The 23,091-nt window shown below is 42.2% G+C and overlaps 1 protein-coding gene across 8 annotated transcripts in view; it reads right to left on the bottom strand.

The window, feature by feature from the left end:
• PTK2 (protein tyrosine kinase 2) overlaps positions 1-23,091 on the bottom strand; it is a 368,873-nt gene that overhangs the window by 325,797 nt on the left and 19,985 nt on the right. The window contains exon 2 of one of the 8 annotated variants that reach the window (XM_034763678.1): positions 17,971-18,027. The exons of the other annotated variants lie outside the window; for them this stretch is intronic. The gene's annotated coding sequence lies outside the window, so the exon portion shown is untranslated. The remainder of the gene's footprint in view (positions 1-17,970; positions 18,028-23,091) is intronic. 8 annotated transcript variants of the gene reach the window in all.

Here is a 23,091-nt window from a genome sequence, read left to right on the forward strand (position 1 = left end):
AGAGGTGCAGTGATGCTTTTGGTGAAATGCTTCAATAAACTGAAGTCCAATCATTGGTGTCATTGGGAGAGTGCCACAGTTGTTGACAGACAATGTAGAATTTCTCAACATTTTTAAATATAAGTGTGAACAAGTTCATTCTCACTGCTCTCATGTCATCAACTTGTTCCCAGTGTTACAGGCACCAGCTTGTTCTTATTTTCCCACCATATTTGCACAGAAAAAGTAATAGTAAAAGTAAAAGATTTTAGGCATCTATGCTACAACCTTGTTTTCAATTTGTAAAGTTAGTTGATGTAGAGACCAGTATATATGGATAATTAAAACAACAAAATAGAACATTAATTCAAAAACCAATCCTCATTCTCTGCCACTGCAACCAGCAGACTTTCAAGTTCAAACTAGGAAAGCAATTTACCTCGTAAATGTCTATATTAGCTTCAGACTTTAAAACAGCAAATTTAAAAATCAGCAATACACAAATCAATATCTAATTTGCAGTCAATATATAGTCTGCTAAACCTGGGGCGGGGGGTTATTAGAGATTTAATAGCAATATTTTGTAAAGTGAGCTACACCACAGCAAAACCACTGAGTCAAAGATTTATTGCCAGTTACACAAATGTATTCCTCCAGAAATCTTTTAGTATTCATGGGCTATGAACACACTCATATTATAAAGGTATTTTTACATAAATCCATTTAATTAAATATGTAAAGAAGGAATATGTTCAATATACATACTAATACATACCACTATTTGCACAATTCAAAAATCCAAAAACTTGCATTTTTCCACTGTGAAGAAAGGCACCCCTGAAAGGAAAGTATGTTTGGGATGGTTTCCTTGTCCCTGGGCTGCTCACATCTGTCTCTGCCTCCTTCCCTCAATACTCTAAACACCAGAGAGCTCTCAAATTTCTTACCAGGCAAATCAAAACATGTCCTCACTCCAAAAAACATTTTACGCAACTTTAATGATAAGAGGCAATAGGATGAATTAAAAAAAAAAAAACCTTACTAACGGAACTGTTTTAAGCTTTCATTAACAGGCTCCTTATTCTCAAAAGACCAAACCACCCATGCAGGTATTAGTTGCTCAGGAGTTTAAAAAAAAAAGATTAATTGAAAAGTTGAAGTTTGTTAGATTCCTGCATCACCGCATTTCAGACAAGGGTCACTCTGGTAAAAATTAGGACTTATATCATTTGTGGAAGCAACAAATGAATTCTCTAGCTCAGTGCTTCTCAACCAGGGGTAAGTGTACCCCCGGGGTTACGTAGAGGTCTTCCAGGGGATACATCAACTCATCTAGATATTTGCCTAGATTTACAACAGGCTACATCAAAAGCACGAGTGATATCAGTACAAACTAAAATTTCATACAGACTTATTTACAGTAATAGTGTGCTGTGACACTTCTGTATTTTTATGTCTGATTTTGTAAGCAAGTAGTTTTTAAGAGAGGTAAAACTTGGGGTATACAAGACAAATCAGACTCCTGAAAAGGGTACAGTTGACTGGAAAGGTTGAGAACCAGTCTAGTTCATGCTCTTAATCAGTTCCCTGAAGTTTGCAGAATGCCTCTTATTATAGTTTTCACCATAATAAAAACTATTGTTAAGGTTAATTCAGGACTTTCATTATAACCGTGTTTTCTCATACAAGTTTCTGAAAATTTCACCTTTGAGAGTCTTCCATTTTTATTTGCAGCGCTGTTGTGGCCATGTTGGTCCCAGGCTGTGTTAACTATTAACTGTGTTAAACCATCTGTCCCACTATGTATTTAGCTGTGGCACTCGGAGTACTTTCCCAGACCTGAAGAAGAGCTCAGTGTAGCTCAAAAGCTTCTCTCTTTCAACAAAATAAGTTGGTCCAATAAAAGATATTACTTCATCCACCTTGTCTCACTTTTGTGAGCGTAATTTTCCATGGGGTGGGGGGGGGGGAGGGTGTCTACTCTTAGCCCAGCAGAAGAGTCTGTCCTATCTCGGGGCCTCTCCTTTTGTCCCTCCAGACCCATGAATATGATACAGTTCTGCGGTGACCTAGAATCCTACTTTCGCCGTCTCCGACTCAAAGAATATTTCCAACATACCTCTGAACAGCATACTAACCCACAGAATCCTCCCTACCAGCACTACAAAAAAAAGGATTCTGCATGGACTCCTCCGGACGGTCGAAACAACAGACTGGATTTCTACATAGATTGCTTCCGTCAACGTGCAAAGGCTGAAATTGTGGAAAAGCAACATCACTTGCCACATAACCTCAGCCATGCTGAACACAACGCCATCTACAGCCTCAGAAACAACCCTGACATCATAATCAAAAAGGCTGACAAAGGAGGTGCTGTCGTCATCATGAATAAATTGGAATATGACCAGGAGGCTGCTAGACAGCTCTCTAACACCACATTCTACAGGCCATTATCCTCTGATCCCACTGAGGATTACCTAAAGAAACTACACCATCTGCTAAAAAAACTCCCTGACAAAGCACAGGAACAAATCCATACAGACACATGCCTAGAACCCCGACCAGGGGTATTCTATTTGCTACCCAAGATCCATAAACCTGGATATCCTGGACGCCCCATCATCTCAGGCATTGGCACCCTAACATCAGGCTTGTCTGGTTATGTAGACTCTGTCCTAAGACCCTACGCTACCAGCACTCCCAGCTATCTTCGAGACACCACTGACTTCCTGAGGAAACTACAATCCATCGGTGATCTTCCAGAAAACACCATCCTGGCCACTATGGACGTAGAAGCCCTCTACACCAATATTCCACACAAAGATGGACTACAAGCTATCAGGAACAGTATCCCTGATAATGTCACAGCTAACCTGGTGGCTGAACTTTGTGATTTTGTCCTCACCCACAACTATTTCACATTTGGGGACCATATATACCTTCAAGTCAGCGGCACTGCTATGGGTACCCGCATGGCCCCACAATATGCCAACATTTTTATGGCTGACTTAGAACAACGCTTCCTTAGCTCTCGTCCCCTAACGCCCCTACTCTACTTGCGCTACATTGATGACATCTTCATCATCTGGACCCATGGAAAAGAAGCCCTTGAGGAATTTCACCATGATTTCAATAATGTCCATCCCACCATCAACCTCAGCCTAGATCAATCCACACAAGCGGTCCATTTCCTGGACACTACTGTGCTAATAAGCGATGGTCACATCAATACCACCCTATACCGGAAACCTACTGACCGCTACACTTACCTACATGCCTCCAGCTTCCATCCAGGACACACCACACGATCCATTGTCTACAGCCAAGCTCTAAGATATAACCGCATTTGCTCCAATCCCTCGGATAGAGACAAGCACCTACAAGATCTCTATCAAGCATTCTTAAAACTACAATACCCACCTGCTGAAGTGAAAAAACAGATTGACAGAGCCAAACGAGTACCCAGAAGTCACCTCCTACAAGACAGGCCCAACAAAGAAAATAACAGAACACCACTAGCTGTCACCTTCAGCCCCCAACTAAAACCTCTCCAGCGCATCATCAGAGATCTACAACCTATCCTGAAAGATGATCCTTTACTCTCACAGATCTTGGGAGACAGACCTGTCCTCGCTTACAGACAACCCCCCAACCTAAAGCAAATACTCACCAGCAACCACACATCACTGAACAAAACCACTAACCCAGGAACCTATCCTTGTAACAAACCCCGATGCCAACTCTGTCCACATATCTATTCAAGTGACATCATCATAGGACCTAATCACATCAGCCATACCATCAGGGGCTCGTTCAGCTGCACATCTACCAATGTGATATATGCCATCATGTGCCAGCAATGCCCCTCTGCCATGTACATTGGCCAAACCGGACAGTCTCTACGCAAAAGAATTAATGGACACAAATCTGACATCAGGAATCAAAATACTCTAAAACCAGTGGGAGAACACTTTAACCTGTCTGGTCATTCAGTGACAGACCTGCGGGTGGCTATATTACAACAGAAACACTTCAAAAACAGACTCCAAAGAGAGACTGCAGAGCTAGAATTGATATGCAAACTAGACACAATCAACTCCAGTTTGAATAAGGACTGGGAATGGCTGAGCCATTACAAACATTGACTCTATCTCCTCTTGTAAGTACTCTCACACCTATTATCAAACTGTCTGTACTGGCCTAGCTTGATTATCACTTCAAAAGTTTTTTTTTTCTCTTAATTAATTGGCCTCTCAGAGTTGGTAAGACAACTCCCACCTGTTTATGCTCTCTGTATGTGTGTATATATATCTCCTCAATATATGTTCCATTCTATATGCATCCGAAGAAGTGGGCTGTAGTCCACGAAAGCTTATGCTCTAATAAATTTGTTAGTCTCTAAGGTGCCACAAGTACTCCTGTTCTTCTTTTTGCGGATACAGACTAACACGGCTGTTACTCTGAAACCTGTCAGCTGAGATGTGATTTTTAGGTTTGAGTTAAACCCTTCAGTATTTTTCTAGTTATGCAGAAGTGAAACCTCCCCCCAGCCCCCATTTTGCAATTTAGGTCAAAATAAAGTATCAAAGATACTCGTTTGCTCACATAATACAGAACAGGTGAACTTTAATAACGTGAAATTGTCATGTTACGGCTTGTCTACAGCACGCAGCTTTTAGCGACAAGGCTGTGTCAACACAGCCTTGTTGCTAAAAGTCACCGGGTAAACGCTCTTTGTCGGCACTTTTGCCAACAAAATACTTCCAGCCCCGCGAGCGGCATTAGCTTTGTAAGCAGAAGAGCACTCCTGCCGACAAAGCCGCGTTCACACTGCCACTTGCGTCAGCAAAACTTTTGTCTTTTGCGGGTGGGGGGTGGGCTTTTTTAAGTACCTGTGAAAGACAAACGTTTTGTCGACAACTTTGCAGTGCAGACATACCCTTAGCTAGTCCTTACTCCTTGGCATTAATTGTAAAACTCAAACCTAACACTTCTGTATTTTCCCCATTACTTAAAAAAACACCACACACACAAAATTTGCATTAACAAAACATTAAGACTGGATGTCAAGAAACAAAAAAGACATTCTCAGAGTAACTAAATTCGGCCATTTTGCATATTTCCATTTCTATGCTGCTTTTTGAATGTGTTGTGGGAGGATTTGGGGTTTTTTTTTAATTTCATCTATTTATTTATTTATTTATTTTAGACCTGCTATGCTATGTATGTTTGTTACTGAAAGCAAGGACAAAGAATTGTGCTTTCCTTGTATTTGAATTGGGAAGTAGTGATATTTGAGTCATGAAATTCCATAGTAAGGATTGTGTTCTAAAATGGCCTTAAAGTAGAGTATAAATTCCTCTCTCCTCTCTAAAAATAGGTGGTTAATTGGTGTGAAATTTCACAGCGAACATTTTTATGCCCTTTGAATTTGCTGTGTAATTTTTGTTTCATTTCTCTTCATTATTTAATAATAAGAAACCTCTGAACTTGAGCTTAGATTGAAATTTTCCTTGGCAGTCCTACTTTTCATTGTTGACTGATATTTACATAAAACTTAATAGAGAGGTGGACCTAGAGGATAACTGGTTGTGACCCAAGAACCAGATGCCAACTGGTGGAGGGCACTGAGGTATTTAAGAGTAGAGGAATCCCCTGGATTCAGCAAAATAATTTAATGTAATTTATGTCTCTAATGAAAGCTTGTGTGTCACTGGTCATCATAACCATTCCAATATGTACGTAGGGGAACATGTGAGGAGTTATGTATACATACTAAAAATTATGCTCTCTAGGTCTGTAGTTAAAAACACGTCATTCAAAGGCAGTGTGTCTTGAGGCCAACTCCTCCTGACAGGGGCTGGGAGACACTTTCCTCTGGGGAAGACAATTGTGTATTTTATGTCATACAATAGGAATCTATTAGCATTCTAAGCCTTATAAGCATTCTAAGCCAAAAGCTGGCAAAGACTTCGGAAGAAAATTAACACGAAGAAGTAAACAGCAGCAAAGGGTAACCCTATCTTGAATATCGAAGGGCTGTTCTGGTATATTTGGGGATGCCAAGAGACAACGTCTCTTCCTTCACGTAGGAAGTAAACTTACAGAGAGTTTGCTTCATGAAAAAAGGATCTCAGCCAGGCTTAGCTGAAAATCCTGAAGAGAACTTTGGGGAAGGTAATCTTTAGACAGGAGGATAACTTGTTAGTTAAGTTTAGGCTTTAGAATGTGTGTTATGATGTTGTTTCATATGTAACCACTTGTTCCCATCTCTCACACTTTTTTTATTTGAATCTCTATTTTTTTCTTAAATAAATTTCCTTTTGTTCTGTAAGTGAACTGAAATGCTGTGCATAATTCTGTAGCAGTGGTCTAAGATGCAGCTGGTTAACTGAAGTACACTATTCCTTTGGGAACAGAGGATATGGGATCTCTGTAGGTATCCAGTAATTTGGGGCTAGATACCACAGGGACCACTTTGAAGGGACTCGATGGCAGGGTTGCATCTGTTGTCAACCTGCAAGACAAAAACAGGACTACTGTAGCCCAGAGAAGAGTGCTTGAGCGGGTGACATGCTGGTTGTGTTAGGGAGCTAATACCCAGCTAGTATAGACAAGGCTCCCTCACACTGGAAGCAGGTGGGAAGAAAGTGCCTCACAGCCCTGGATGCCCCAAGAACTGTCACACTGTTGCAACAGGAAGGTTTCTTGCTTTAGGATAATTTCTGGTCATTATGCAAGATATAGCTGAAAATGTATGTGCTGTGCACACAAAATTGATTTCAGAGTAGCAGTCATGTTAGTCTGTATCTGCAAAAAGAACAGGAGTACTTGTGGCACCTTACAGACTAAACAAATTGATTTGAGCATAAGGTTTCGTGGGCTACAGCCCACTTCTTCGGATGCATATAGAATGGAACATATATTGAGGAGATATATATATACACACACATACAGAGAGCATGAAAAGGTGGACGTTGTCTTACCAACTCTGAGAGGCCAATTAAGTACGAGAAAAAACTTTTGTAGTGATAATCAAGATAGCTCAGTACAGACAGTTTGATAAGAAGTGTGAGAATATTTACATGGGAAGATAGATTCAATGTTTGTAATGGCTCAGCCATTCCCAGTCTCTATTCAAGCCTAAATTGATTGTATCTAGTTTGCATATCAATTCGAGTTCAGCAGTTTCTTGTTGGCGTCTGTTTTTGAAGCTTTTCTGTTGCAAAATTGCCACCCTCAGGTCTGTTACTGAATGACCAGACAGGTTAAAGTGTTCTCCTACTGGTTTTTGAATGTTATGATTCCTCATGTCAGATTTGTGTCCATTTATTCTTTTGCGTAGAGACTGTCCGGTTTGGCCAATGTACATGGAGGAGGGGCATTGCTGGCACATGCAATATCTACCAATGTGATATATGCCATCATGTGCAAACTAGATACAATCAACTTAGGCTTGATAGAGACTGGGAATGGCTGAGCCATTACAAACATTGAATCTATCTCCCCATTGAAGTATTCTCACACTTCTTATCAAACTGTCTGTACCGGGCTATCTTGATTATCACTTCAAAAAAATTTTCTCTTACTTAACTGGCCTCTCAGAGTTAGTAAGACAACTCCCACCTTTTCATGCTCTCTGTATGTGTATATCTATCTCCTCAATATATGTTCCATTCTATGCATCCAAAGAAGTGGGCTGTAGTCCACGAAAGCTTATGCTCAAATAAATTTGTTAGTCTCTAAGGTGCCACAAGTACTCCATCCAACTCCATTAACATCCACAATGTGCTGAGGAGCAGAAGTTCCCTTGCTCATTCCAACAAACAGGCATGGATTTCTAATTATCCTGGCATCATGGACCCTTCCAGACCACCCCACATTAATACCGGTGAATCTTCCACAGTGATCAACCAGGCCTCACAGCATGATGGAAAAAATACTCTTTTCTGTTAATAAAGTCTTTGAACCAGTGGGGAGGGGCAGAGCAGGCACAAGTGTCTCATCAATAGCCTGTATACAGTTTGGGAACCCCATCCATACAAAGCCATCAATAACATTCTGTGCACTGCCAAGCTGTATGACACAGCACAGCAGCACTCTCCTGATTAACTACTGACTGGTAGCCATTGGGTGTGGCGAGTTTCCAGATGTCAATGGTACCACACTTCTCCAAGCAGAGGGGAATTCTCATGTTAGTCTTCTCTCACTGCTGCTCCACAGATTTCTAGGAAAGTTGCCTTTGCCATTCTGCAGTTTTGCTGCCACTGCTGGTCATCCCTGGTCTTCATCGCTACCTTATCCCACTAGTCACTGCTAGCTGAGTGAGCCCAAAAGCAGAACTCCACTAAGCTCAGGTACTCCAGGTACATGCTCTGCAGAAATAACTACTTGATTTCATCCTCCTGCTCCTCATTTGGTAGCTGGATTGCTGCAGTATCAACAGCGCTATGAAACTGCAGGGCCAAATCCATCTGCCTGTCTGACTCAAAATACACGTGCATATGAACAACTGCCATGATCACAATGCTCAGCACAGGATCCTCCAGGCTGCCTGATATCAGTTTGAAAATGATCCTGGCAAAATGAATGAATGCTAGGAGAGCTATCATAGGAAGTTGTTAGCTTGACCCCATGTCCCAGAATTTCTGGTATGCATCCCAGAATGGACTGCGGGGGAAAAAATGAGAGAGCGAGAGAGCAGCGCAGCAAAACAGTACACCATGGGATATCTGCCCAGAATACTGAGAGGTCAATTCAGACTAACACTGAGCTGTTTGAATGCAATGATTAACAATGAAAATACCACAATAAGGCATGGACACACTACCATTTGCAGTAGTTAAAAATCACTGCAATTGAAAAGCCAAACTACATCACTGTTAACAGCACTGTGCAGACATGGCCTAAGAATGGTCTGGTTGTCTGAATTAAAGTATCCTGTTTGCCAAAGCTTTTCTAAGTGTCAATCCTAACTTCATTATATGTAACCCATATTCTGCAGTTAGTTCTCTTTTTAAATTTCAGCCAATTACAATCATTAAGCACTTTAACATATTAACCAAAACAAAGAACAGTGGATAGGTAATTGTAAATTGCTAACTATAAAGATAACAGTGTTCTCATAGTATTGCACTACCATCAACTTAGATTTATATGGCCCCTTATATCCCAAAGAGCTTTAAAGATGGTGTATATAGAGATAACTGACCCACCAATGGGGTGGAATGCAATAGCCATTCTGCACAAGTAATGCTACACTTGTTTTAAAGACAGCGGTGGAAGTGAGTCTTCTGTTTCTCTATAGAGCCTCTCACCAGGAAAGTTAAGCACGAAGGTACTCATTCTTCAAAAACCTATGGACAGGCTTAAGACTAGTCCCTATGTGTAAAGTTTTTTACTTGAATGGGATAATTCACAGGTATACATTTAAAAATGTGCCTATGTGTTTATAGGATTGGAGACTAAGAAGGAAAGAACTTCAGTTCAGCTAGAATGGAGAGATTTTTATCTTTTGGTGGGCAGACCATACTTTTCCAAGTTGGAATAAGGCCACAGAGCAGAGCTTATTATCATGACACTTGCAAAAATAATACAGTGCCATGGAATATTTAATGAAGCCAACCCTATGATTTAAACTTATTCTGAAAGACAGCACCTCCAGAAGCAGGATGCCCCAAGCATTACGAGGATGCATTACTCCAGTTTCGTCACAATGAGGGGTGACATCTAATGAATCACCGACACCACTTCCTGTAGTATCTCTTGTCCTTGGGTTTCTCTTTTCATACTCACCTGGGAGGGAAAGAGGCAAGAGAAGTTCCCTACACCAAGGTATGTAGGTCTTTTGGCAACTCTGGAAGGAACCCTGCTGAATCCTGCCTCGGGCATGCATCCCTAGGAGGAAGCCCTGATGAGCCAAACGATAGCGTGGGGTCTTAGGGGTTACTTCCTAGCCAGAAGAAGAAGTGGGCTGTAACCCACGAAAGCATATGCTCAAATAAATTTGTTAGTCTCTAAAGTGCCACAAGTATTCCTGTTCTTTTATTATTAGCTAGGCACTCCTTAAGTTCAGCTGCAGGGGAGAGATACAAAGGGGTTATGTGGACCAGAAGCCAGGGCAGGAAGCTCTGTGGAACACAGGAGCTACCTGGTATAGTTTATACTCTTTGTATTTCGGTTTACTGGTTGTAAAATTACATAGAAAGAAGGCAGTTAGAGATTTCTGCCAAGCTAGTGTTGATTTGGGTTAAACCAGACGCACTGCCAAAAAAACCCATCCTGAGAACGAGATCTTGTGTTCAAACCTGAACCACTGGGGAACATATACTCCTTTATGTAGCATAATCCTTTTCCACCAACATAATACTGTCTTCTTTTGCCCTGAAAACCTCAAGACAGTCAACCAGCTAACAAGACCAGCAAGACGTCACTTCCAGAAGTCAGGCAGAGCTGTAAGCACTTCTAGGCGATTACTGCTTTAAAGAGATATTTTCACACTTCGTAGCTTCTGCAGGCTGAGCTTACTAAACACATCAGTGGCTCCTTGCATTCCTCCATTTCACCCCACAAATTCTGTGTACACACTCCCATCCCCCTCTATTTCAGGGACTCACTGCAATCTCACTCCCTTACCAGCAATTCACATTCCCCTCTTCCCCCATACCAGGATACCCCATTTTTTCTCCATGCCAAGGGCTGTGCGCGCACCCCCACTCCCTCCGCCATTATTTTTCTTTCTGTTGGGAGATAAACTCCATTGGGATGAGCGAAGACGAGTACTGTTCTGTGAAAGGCATTAATGGATGACATCAACCACTTGTTTGATATATAAACAATTGCAGAGCTGCTTGAGGCTGTGCTGGCAGCGGCTTCATGTGTCTCCCTTGATTTTTCCCCAAAAATCAATAGGGTTCCGGCCACTGATGCCTAGAACATTCCCTGAAATTATGGAATTGATCAGCTGCAGCCTTCAAAAGTTATTGTGTTACAGATAAAGAAACGGAAAAAGGCTGTTGAGTTGCGTGCAAGGCCTTTGCAAGCTCAGCCAATTACCACCCCTCACTTTGGAAGCTACTAGGATATACAAGTCCATTGTGTGCCAGCAATTTTTAAAACACATTGTACTGGTTGAAGCAAGGTTGCTTGACAAAAGGTCATAACTATTTTTAAATCCAATACATCTAAATATTGATATAACATTCATCACAATAGCGTCAGAGCACCTTTGTGTGGCTTGCTTCTTATAGGTGGAGCTAACATCACCTATTACTGAAGGCTGCCCGACATTTTCCTGTTTTCAGTTGCTTATTACATTATCAAAATTTAACCGCCTAGGCTGAAATTTTCCATGCCATTTTCCCACCAGGACCTCAGCCTTATTCAGTGCCCAGAATGTACGGTGCTCAGCTAATGAGCAGCTACTCAATAGTTTTTGTTTTCTCTTCTTTGTTAAATACGTGGCTCCATGCCTTATTTACTGCCTGCTATTCAAAGCCTGGTCTGAAGACAGAATTAAGTTCCTCATAAGCTTTTTTCTTGTCACTTCTCACTATAGTATGTGAGTGTTTCACAAAGCATAATTTATTTTCATACCACCCCTGTGAAGTGAGAGGTGGTGATACCCCCATTTTACAGATAGCAAACCAAGACAAAGAGAGTAAAGTCAAAAATATCCAACATGGGTACTCAATTCGATATGCCTAGGGACCAGATTGTCAGTATTTAGCATTATATAGTGCTTTATATGTTCAAAGTACAGTTCCCGTTGACTAAAGTTGCAGCTGTGAGTGCTCAGCACTTCTGTAAATAAGAAACAAAGGTCTCAAAGTCAGGCACTCAAAATGAGGAACACACGATTAGTGACTATCTGTGAGAAGTCTGATTTAAATCAGGGGTGCCCAACCTACGGCCCACGAGAGCATTTCATAAGGCCCACAGCCGACTTCAACACAATAAGTGTGTAAATAGATTGTTTCTATGTACAGTATTGTCTATCTAAATACATACGGAACTTAAAATATAAGTCAATACTAGTGACTTTAAATCTTATTAAAATATGTAGAATCTGTTTGGCCCACACAAGGTTATGCCTAGGTTTGTGAGGCTCCCCTGTGTAATAAGGTTGAGCGCCACTTGTTTAAGTGATTTGCCTAGCATCATATAGGAACTCTGTGGCAGAGGAAGAGATGGAATCCAGTTCTCCAGGGAAGTATTCGTCTGTCTGACCCCTGAAATCATCCATTCTCTTCCTGCAGTCCCCTGCCTTGTTCATTACACACCTTCCAACTTCTGCAACAAATGAAATAGGGGTCCTACAGACATGCTCATTCACTACACAATCCTGATTTATCCCCCAAAGCAAGTCCGTCTGTCCTGTGCACAGAATTGACTGGGGTCCTGAGGAAAAGATACCATGTGATCACGTAATTAAAGACTGTCTCATAATGCTTATGCACAAGGAGGTAAATTAAGGCTGAAACAGACAACCTTAATTCTGACATTTCCTAACTTTTGAGAGCTTTATTTTGCAACCTTAATAATGTTCTTTTAATGTAGTTTTGTGTGTGTAATAAAGAAGTATAGCACGTTAGATACCTAGGTGATAAATTCATAGTGTATATTGTATCTGGTTATGTAACACAAATAAAAAAGGGATGGTGCAAAAAAATGGCCAATAATTAAATTGAGCTCATCCCAGCCTTCTCCATTCCCCCAAACTGCTGACCAAACAGATCTACTTCCATCCCTCCCCATAAACATACCAGAAAAATGCTATGTTAAATGTAATGTGTCTTGCTAAGAATTATTTTGAGAACGTTCTGGGCTGTGTTTTTACAGGAGGTCAGACTAGATGACCACAATTGTCCCTTCTGGCCTAGGAATCTATGAATCTATCTTTGCTTACTTGTCATGGTGCTATATTTTACAATACTATGATTCATGGAGCTGAGTGAAAATTTTATAATGAAGTCTTATCCAAGAAGGTGCACTCTACTGCAAGATATTTACCTAACAAACTAATAAATACATGGTTGTCATGGTTTTACCAGGATATGACTCACTTCAGTCTTTTACACACTGTGTATTCCAAAGTACAAATGGCTGCAGACCAAAAAGCACACTAGTACATGACATTAACAGCTGTTCATTTTAAAAGGTCAACTGAAATGAAAGGAAACAATCAAAAAAGATCCTAAATGCGGATAGTTCCCATCTAGGCTTTTTACACATGATAAATACATTTTGAGATGACCTGGAAGTCTTTTTACCTGCAGAAAGACAATTTCAGGCTCTGACTTTTCTGGGTTATCCATGCTACTGTTGAAGACACTGCTAACCCCTAAAACATACCAGGAATTGCATTGCCTTCATTATTGTAGATGTCAGGGATATCAACTGCTACATGAAACACATGGGCCTGAACTCAGGTATTAGCAGGTAAGGGGCCTCATATTAGCCTTTAACTGCTGGTGTTATAAACAGTGTAAAACTTTTCAGAAAAATGGATCATGCCTCCACTGTCCATTACCATAAGTCTCAATTACCGCCTTGAAACCAAAATTCAAACAATTCCCCATGCCTTACCAGCTGCCAATGGCCCAGCTATCTCTTACCCAGCTAACAAAATCTTTAATATACTCCCTCCCAACAATTTCTGTTCACTGTCAATATAAAAATTTAAGACAGACTGAAAATCTGGGGCATGGCCAAATACACTAAGTTTACTATAAAAAATGTAAACACAGTATGACCCTGGTCCATAATACAAATAATAATACTTAAACATTATATTGATTAGACCTGACCTAAGGAGAGAAGGAAGAACAGTGAAGGGGAAAGAGGACAGTGGAGGCCATCTCATGTAACCCTGAGGTCCCAACTGCTTAATTCAGGTCTCATATGCTGCACAGGACATTGGATCTTGGTCTCAAGCATCCAGGCTGGCACTTTAGGGCTTTATTGTTTGCTCTAACTACAAAGCTTCAGGTTTTTTAATGAAGTGATAAAACTGAAGACTACTAAAAACTTGAACTTTACTATCTTTAACTCGCATGGAAAAACACCCAGGAAAACCAACTTTAATCAGACCAAGGCATTAATCTATTCATAGCTATGCAAGAGTTTAGTACAAATAGACATGGCACGGTGGAAATGAGGGGAAGAGTGGGTGGGCAGGACGGGAGAAGTAATTATTCACCTAGAATTTTAAAAGCAAAAAAAGGCTAATTAGCAGCCATGAAATCCCTGGGCAAGAAATTAAAGGAAGTGTTACTGTGCAAGAAAAGACAGTCACACAATGCTGCACATTTGGGTAGTGATGAGATAAGTGAACCAGCATTAGGTCACCTTTACTAGTGGCGGAAGGTGTACAGACCAACTATATCATAGACAGAATTTGAAGGGCTTTAGAAAATGGAAGAGGGTACCTTGAAGTTAATCTGAAAAGTAGCTTTAAGTGTATCAGAGCCAGGGATAGTTACATTTTTGCTACATCCAGAATGCTAGCAGCAGCATTTTGTACCTGCTGACATGTATTAATCATGATTGCAACAAGAAAGCCATTACAATAGTCTAAATGGGCAAAAATAATGGCATTAACTGAATCAGCAAGTTTGGTGAGTAAGTGCACTGGCATTCCTGAACTGTCGGCAGAAAGATTTTGTTACAGTTCAAAACATGAGTGATGTGAATCTTGCTGGACTTTTGTCACCCACATTGCTCACCACAAAAGAGAGTGTAGTAACAAAAAGCATTAAGGTGTGGGCAACAAGAGTGAGTAACTAGTTTCCACAATTCTGCGTTGACTACAACCAATTATACAAAAATCCCAGACATCCAAGTATAACATCATGTAGCCAATGATTTTAGTTTATTGTTCATTCATTCTGTGATGTTATGACTAAGGCTAAGATTTTGTCAGAGATATTTTTAGTAAAAGTCACGGACAATAAAGAAAAATTCACGGAAGCCTGTGACCTGTCCCTGACTTTTACTAAAAATATCCATGACAAAATGGAAACCTGCTGGGCAGCTGCAGGACAGGCTTGGAGCTTGAGGGTCTCCTTCCACCCTGGCTCAGAACTACAGGGGTCCCTCTGCCACCCACGGGGGCCTGAGGCTGCAGGGATCCCACTGCCAACCACTGAGACCAGAAGCTGCAGAGGTCCCCCGCAGCTCCCTGCCTCCACGGGAAGCGACAAGACCCGGCAGCTCCCAGCCACTGTGGGCTGAAGTCACTGAGGTCTTTGGAAGTCTCAGAATCCATGACCTCTGTGACAAAATCATGTTATGATTAACTAAGATGTATGTCATATATAATTGTATGCTAAACAGAGTTAAGTTGTAGAATGATAGAAGTATAAGATTGATCAGTAGTCAGAAAGGATAAGTATGCATTAGATATCTAAGTAAGGAGGGCTGAAACGCAAGGCCTACACGCTGAGGCCTGTAATACTTTAGCTTAGCCATACTAGACTATAGGCTTAAGAAATGCTTGACATAAGTAAGTAACTGTGCCACAAGATTACAGGAAAAGATTTACCAATGGATGATATTGTGAAAAATTAACAGTAAGGGTAATTTTTTTTTTGCTTACAAGATACCTGGTAGTCACATTATTCTACATGTCCTAACCGCAGGGTATGAGGTATAGTCAGAACCACATTATAAAAAGAGAGTGCCCAGAGTGGGAAAATTGAGCTCCCTATGTGAAACTCCAGCAGGAACCATCCCTCTACTGATGATCAATTGGCAAGGCAGCCATCAGATTTTAAGAATACCCTTAAGGATGTGAGCATAACTATATTTGTAATTTGAGCATAGGTCTTTATAGAATTTCTATATGCATGGGTAATCATAACTTTAATAAAACTTGTAAAACAGACTAGACCTTGTACTTGTAAGTGCATGTGTAGTCACTATCCTGGTCTTTATGTGTTCCTAGAGAGTCTAAATCTGAAGCAAGTAGCAGAGGTGACTTTCACTCTGTTGAGCTTGAAACTGTAGCCACAACAGCCAAACCAATGCTGGTGTAATATAACATCACTAACATTAACTTTAAATAAAACTAAAGACTACAATCAGTAAGGGAAACAAGTCAGAAAAATATCAGTCTCAATGTGGATAAAATATAACCCTGCAGTGATGGATTAAAGCACTTAGGGAAAGCACAGATGAACTAAAAAGAAGACCAAACAGGACTCACGGCATAAAGAACAGAAGTAGAAGGGTTGAACACCACAGGCGACAGACATATTGCAAGTCTGTGATTTGGCAGAGTGAATGTACAGAAAATATAGTTTCTATTTAAAACCACAAGAAGTACAATATGGAACTAGAGGATTGTTAAAATTCTTCTCCATTACCATAGTGTCATCCTGATTCTACAGTGTTCAGTTGAGCAGCTTTGGTATGAAGCAGCTACAAAGCTTTTGTAGGTAAGATAGGGTCTTTCAAATGCCCCTCACACAAGCTGTCCACATGACAGATTGAGCTTAGCAACCCCTGCGCCCATCAGACTGGCAGGAAGACTGCACTACTGATGTCACAAAGATGCTACGTCTTTACAGGGTCCTGGTAAAAAAATAAACTTCAGCGGATATCATTTACAACTTTAGGGCATAGTGTAAGCAACATACACTGACACGCCTCTGAAGAAAATAGCATCATTGGACACTATTTACATACCCGTTAGAGCTCAGCAAGTGTGGTCAACTTCCCTATAGCATCAGTACTACTACTAATTATTAAAACCTCTTAGCACTTATACAGGGTTACCATACGTCCAGATTTTCCCGGACACATCCGGCTTTTTGGTCCTCAAATCCCCATCCGGGGGGAAATTCCAAAAAGCCGGACATATCCGGGAAAATAGGGTGGGCTCGTGTGGCTTGGATCTGGGCTGGAGCCGCTGGGGCCGGACCCGGAGCCGGACGGCCAGTGCCCCGGAGCCCGATCTAAGCTGGAGCCACCAGGGCCAGCACGCTCGGCCAGAACTGGGACCAGGGCCCGAGCCAAGCTGGGCCGGAGCTGCTCGGCCGGACTGGGCCGTGCCCCCAAACCCCAGCTCCAGCTAACCTGCTGCCTGCCTGTTTGATTCGCGGGAAGCAGGGGAGAGGGAGGAGCAGGGGGGCGGAGTGTTCAGGGGAGGGGGCGGAGTTGGGGAGGGGACTTTAGGAAAGGGGCGAAGTTGGGGTGGGTCTGGGAAGGGGGCGGAGTTGGGGCAGGGGCGGGGCCCCTTGGAGTGTCCTCTTTTTGTTATTTTAAAATATGGTAACCCTAATTTATAGCTTTTTTCGTGAGTGGATCTCAAAGAAGATCTCAATGGGCTTTACAAAAGAGGCTAGCATAATTATCTCCATTTTAGAGATGGAGAAATATAGCCACCGGGAGGCAAAATGACTTTCCCAAGGTCACCCAGACCAGTGACCGAGCTAGGAATAGAATCCAGGCCTCCCAAGTCCCAGTCCAGTGGTCTATCCACTAGGAAACACTGCATCCCTTATACTTAAGAGAAGTATATTTTTGAGTGCTTTGCATAACTCAAAAATTGCTTAATGAATTTTTCTCAAATTAAAAAACATGGAAAACAATCCAAATAAGATTTAACACCCACCCCCTCCCCCTTTCAGAGAAGTGAGTGAATGAACAGAAGGGTCGTGTATTAGACAGTTAAATTTATTTATAGCTATAAAATTTATTTTACAATAGTATAATGAAAGGATTTCATGATCTCATATGCCATCTAAACTAGATTTATGTCAAAGGGAATCTGGGATGAATCTTGTTACAGTTTAACATCAATTGCTTACCATTGGGATCTTCAAAAGCACCTAACAGAGTTAAGCAACGCAAGTCTGATGGAAAAAGTCAATGGGACTTGTGCTCTCTTAAGGTCCTTGGATGCTTTAGAATATCTCAGCCTAAACAGTTTTACCCAACATTAATAAAACCCATTGAAAAAATTAGTTCACTGGAAATTCCACATACCTTAAGTAGATTTTCCAGCGCTCAGTAGTAGGTACTTGCTATGACTGAGATGGAAGTCTGAAATAATAATTTAGACTTGATCAGGATCCTTTTTTGACATATGAAAATTCAGATTAGTCACATACTTGATACCTGTTGAATGCAAATAGTTTAACAGTGACCCCAGCAATATTAAGTCAAAATAATTTTCCAAATAAATGGACTATGTGGCAGTCAGTTGGGGTGCATCTTGTGTTATGACATCTACTGGAGATGGAAGTGAATGCCTTATCGAGTGTTGGAGTGTGTTGTTAACAGTACTGTAGGTGATGTGAAGGTGGTTAAAAAAAAAAAAATGCTGGAGACTTTTCCCTTATTATTTTCATGCTTTCAAGGTTTTGGATGGATGGGTCTGATGAAACTGTAATAGTCTAAACCAGGGGTTCTCAACCTTTTTCTTCCTGATCCCTCCCCTATAAAAACTCCACAGCCCACCTGTGCCACAACAACTGTTTTCATGTATATAAAAGCCAGGGCCAGTGTTAGGGGGTAGCAAGCAGGGCAACTGCCCAGGGCCCCACACCACAGTTGCTCAGGCTTTAGCTTCAGCCCCAGGTGGCAGGACTCAGGGCCTCAGGCTTTAGCCCCATGTGATGGGGCTTTGGCTTTCTGCCCTGGCCCCAACATGTCTAATACCAGCCCTGCTTGGCAGCCCCCCGAAACCTACTTGCGGCCCTGCCCCCCCCAGGGGGCCTCAGATCCCTGGTTGAGAACCACTGGTCTAAATGTATCTTGATGCTGATTGTGTGCATGTGTGAAGTGCATACCACAAAAAAGGCCCCAATTGCAGAATGAGGATTTTAGGTGCTACAACAGTACAAATAATAAAAATGAATAAATCAAGTCTCCCTGAAGAAAATCTGAAAACAGTATCTGGTGAGAAGAACTGGTTACTCATCCTGTGCAGTAACTGTCGTTCTTTGAGATGTGTGTCACTCTAGATGCGTTTGCAATCCCTGCACCTTTGAGCGGAGCTTGTCATAGCACTGTCTGTTTGGTCCGTGCATGCATGCTAGTCAGTTTCATGCTCCATACCATCATTATATAACACTGCGCAGGTGAACTGCTCTCCATTCCTTCTCTACCGCAAATCTCTATAACAGAGAACTCTGAAGCAAAGGGGAGGGAAGGCAAGTAGTGTAACACCCATAGGTACAGACATCTCAAAGAACTACAGTGACTGCACAGGATGAGTAACCATTTCTTCTTCTTTGAGTAGTGTCCCTATAGGTGCTCCAATTTAGGTGACTACCGAGCAGTTCCACATAAGGCAAAGGGGGCTTCAGAGTAGAGTCCAGTATGGAAGAAAATACAGCTGAGACAAACAATATCAGAAGTAGAGTCGTGAGTTATTGAGTCACACTCAGTGAACGTATCAGAGGGGTAGCCGTGTTAGTCTGAATCTGTATAGAAGCCCAAGTAGCGCCTCACTTATTTCAATAATGGGCATGTTTTTGAGATATGCCATAGAGATGGAAATGGAACACATATAGTGAATTTCTATGTCCAATTTCCAAAACCGGATGTTGCCCTCAGGCCAAAAAGTTTGCCCGCCCCGCTCTAAAGTTTTACATTGTTTTGTTTTTGAGTGCAGTTATGTAACAACAACAAAAATCTACATTTGTAAGTTACACTTTCACGATAGAGATTGCACTACAGTACTTGTATGAGGTGAACTGAAAAACACTATTTATTTTGTTTATAATTTTTACAGTGCAAATATTTGTAATCAAAAATAATATAAAGTGAGCACTGTACACTTTATATTTTGTGTTGTAATAGAAATCAATATATTTGAAAATGTAGAAAAACATCCAAAAATATTTAATACATTTCATTTGGTATTCTATTATTTAACAGTGCGCTTAATAACGATAATTTTTTTTAATCGCAGTTAATTTTTTTAAGTTAATCGCATCAGTTAACGGCGATTAATCGACAGCCCTAATTCCAATTGATTTATTTTATAATTATATGGTAAAAATAAGAAAGTAAGCAATTTTTCAGTAATAGTGTGCTGGCACTTTTGTATTTTTATGTCGGATTTCGTAAGCAAGTAGTTTTAAAGTGAGGTGAAACCTGCGGGTCTGCAAGACAAATCAGCCTCCTGAAAGCGGTACAATAGTCTGGAAAGGTTGAGATCCACCGTTGCAAGGCATTTAAGAACTAGATAGAAGTGAGTAGGACACTTGACTGGCAGACAGAGATTTCCAAGCCCCCTGAGGAACCATGCATGCTATGTCCTTTTTTATTTTGACCAACATTTTGGCTAATAGAGGAGTTGGTACAAATGCATACAATAGATCTGACAACGAATGAAGGTGAAAGGCACCCCCCAGGGATCACTGACCCAGTCTGCTGCTGGAGCAGAACTGGGCACATCTCTTGTTTATTGCTGTGGCGAACAAGTTTATCTTGGGGGTGCCCCATTGCCAGAATATGTGGTGTAATATGCTGGAGTCTATTTCCCACTCATGGTCTCAGAAGAAGTGGCTGCTGAGTGTGTGCACCATCACATTCTGAACCCCTGGAAGATAAATTGCTATGATGACAATCCGATTGTGTATGCACCAATTCCAAAGCTTGACAGCCTTGGCGTGGAGGGAGGGGGGCCTTGCTCCCTCTTGCCGGTTGATATAAAACATGTATGATATGTTGTCATCATTACCCGTATATGCTTGCCCCTGATTAGTTGTAGAAACTGAAGACAGGAATATCTGACTGCTCTGAGTTCCAGGAGATTGATGTGAAGCATGGTGTAGTGGGGTGATCACCTGCTCCTGGCCTGAAAGGGTTAAAAACAGCCCTGGGAGAGGGCTGCCGCAGGGGGTTAAAAGCCAGTCCTTGGAGAGGGCTAGGGCTGGGGCTGAGAGCCTTAGGCTGGGCTGATTGGGTAGGCAGCCTTAGCTGTGGCCACGCCCCAATCAGGCCTCAGCTGGCCCTATATAAGAGGCTGGGAGCCAGGAGCTCAGCAGTCTCTCTCTAGCTATAGAGGGAGATGGGCCTGGCTGCAGGGAGCTAGAGACAGGGTACCTGAGTGGAGCAGGGCTGGGGAAAGGCAAAGGAGCCGGGAGCTCCAGCCTGGAAAAATGTGGCCTAGCAGAAGGCCAATGGGTACTGGGGGTTGCAGAGGGCAGCCCAGGGGTAGGCAAAGGCAGCAGGTCCAAACCCAACCTTGCCAGAGATGAGTAGGCTGATACTGCAGTCTGCCCCAGGGCGTGGAGGCTAGATGATGACTGGCAGTATCCTTATACTGAGGCGATGTGGGGATAGTAGGTGGGGGTTCCCCGGGGAGGGGAGACCCTGAGACTGAGGGGTGTACAGCCAGGGGGCAGCACTCCAGATAACGGGGACCGGGTCCAGGAGGAACACAGGGGCCAAGCGAAAGCGGGACACCGGTCTGCAGAGGGCGCTCCGGAGGCTGGATGAGCTAATTCCCAGAAGAGACCAGCAGGAGGCACTGCGGGGTTAGTCCCACTTGCTACACATGGTCTCTTCTGACATCCATTTGCCCTGGCCCTTGTGAAAGTCCAGATGTGCTCTCCACCCTAGTAGGGAGGCATCATTTGTTATGACAACTGTTGGGGAAGGACGTACAAATGGGACTCCTGTGCACACACTGATTGACTTTCCACCAATTGAGGGATTTTTTAGCAGATCCAGCAAAGTGATTATTCCCCTCTATTCGACACTTGTGAGGCAACATTTGGAGTATTGCGTCCAATTTTGGGCCTCCCACTACAGAAAGGATGTAATTGGAGAGAGTCCAGCAGAGGGCAACACAAATGATTAGGGGACTGGGGCATATGACTTACGAGGAGAGGCTGAGGGAACCGGGCTTATTTAGTCTGCACAAGAGATAAGCAAGAGGGGATTTGATAGCAGCCTTCAACTACCTGAAGGGGGGTTCCAAAGAGGATGGAGCTAGGCTGTTCTCAGTGGTGGCAGATGACAGAACAAGAAACAATGGTCTCAAGTTGCACTGGGGGAGGTCTAGATTCATAGATTCTAGGACTGGAAGGGACCTCGAGAGGTCATCGAGTCCAGTCCCCTGCCCGCATGGCAGGACCAAATACTGTCTAGACCATCCCTGATAGACATTTATCTAACCTACTCTTAAATATTTCCAGAGATGGAGATTCCACAACCTCCCTAGGCAATTTATTCCAGTGTTTAACCACCCTGACAGTTAGGAACTTTTTCCTAATGTCCAACCTAGACCTCCCTTGCTGCAGTTTAAACCCATTGCTTCTGGTTCTATCCTTAGAGGCTAAGGTGAACAAGTTTTCTCCCTTCTCCTTATGACACCCTTTTAGATACCTGAAAACTGCTATCATGTCCCCTCTCAGTCTTCTCTTTTCCAAACTAAACAAACCCAATTCTTTCAGCCTTCCTTCATAGGTCATGTTCTCAAGACCTTTAATCATTCTTGTTGCTCTTCTCTGGACCCGCTCCAATTTCTCCACATCTTTTTTAAAATGCGGTGCCCAGAACTGGACACAATACTCCAGCTGAGGCCTAACCAGAGCAGAGTAGAATGGAAGAATGACTTCTCGCGTCTTGCTCACAACACACCTGTTAATATATCCCAGGATCATGTTTGCTTTTTTTGCAACAGCATCGCACTGTTGACTCATATTTAGCTTGTGGTCCTCTATAACCCCTAGATCCCTTTCTGCCGTACTCCTTCCTAGACAGTCTCTTCCCATTCTGTATGTGTGAAACTGATTTTTCCTTCCTAAGTGCAGCACTTTGCATTTGTCTTTGTTAAACTTCATCCTGTTTAACTCAGACCATTTCTCCAATTTGTCCAGATCATTTTGAATTATGACCCTGTCCTCCAAAGTAGTTGCAATCCCTCCCAGTTTGGTATCATCCGCAAACTTAATAAGCGTACTTTCTATGCCAATATCTAAGTCGTTGATGAAGATATTGAACAGAGCCGGTCCCAAAACAGACCCCTGCGGTACCCCACTCGTTACGCCTTTCCAGCAGGATTGGGAACCATTAATAACAACTCTCTGAGTACGGTTATCCAGCCAGTTATGCACCCACCTTATAGTAGCCCCATCTAAATTGTAT

Source organism: Trachemys scripta, chromosome 2, assembly GCF_013100865.1.
Source record: "Trachemys scripta elegans isolate TJP31775 chromosome 2, CAS_Tse_1.0, whole genome shotgun sequence".
Lineage (NCBI taxonomy): Eukaryota > Metazoa > Chordata > Testudines > Emydidae > Trachemys > Trachemys scripta.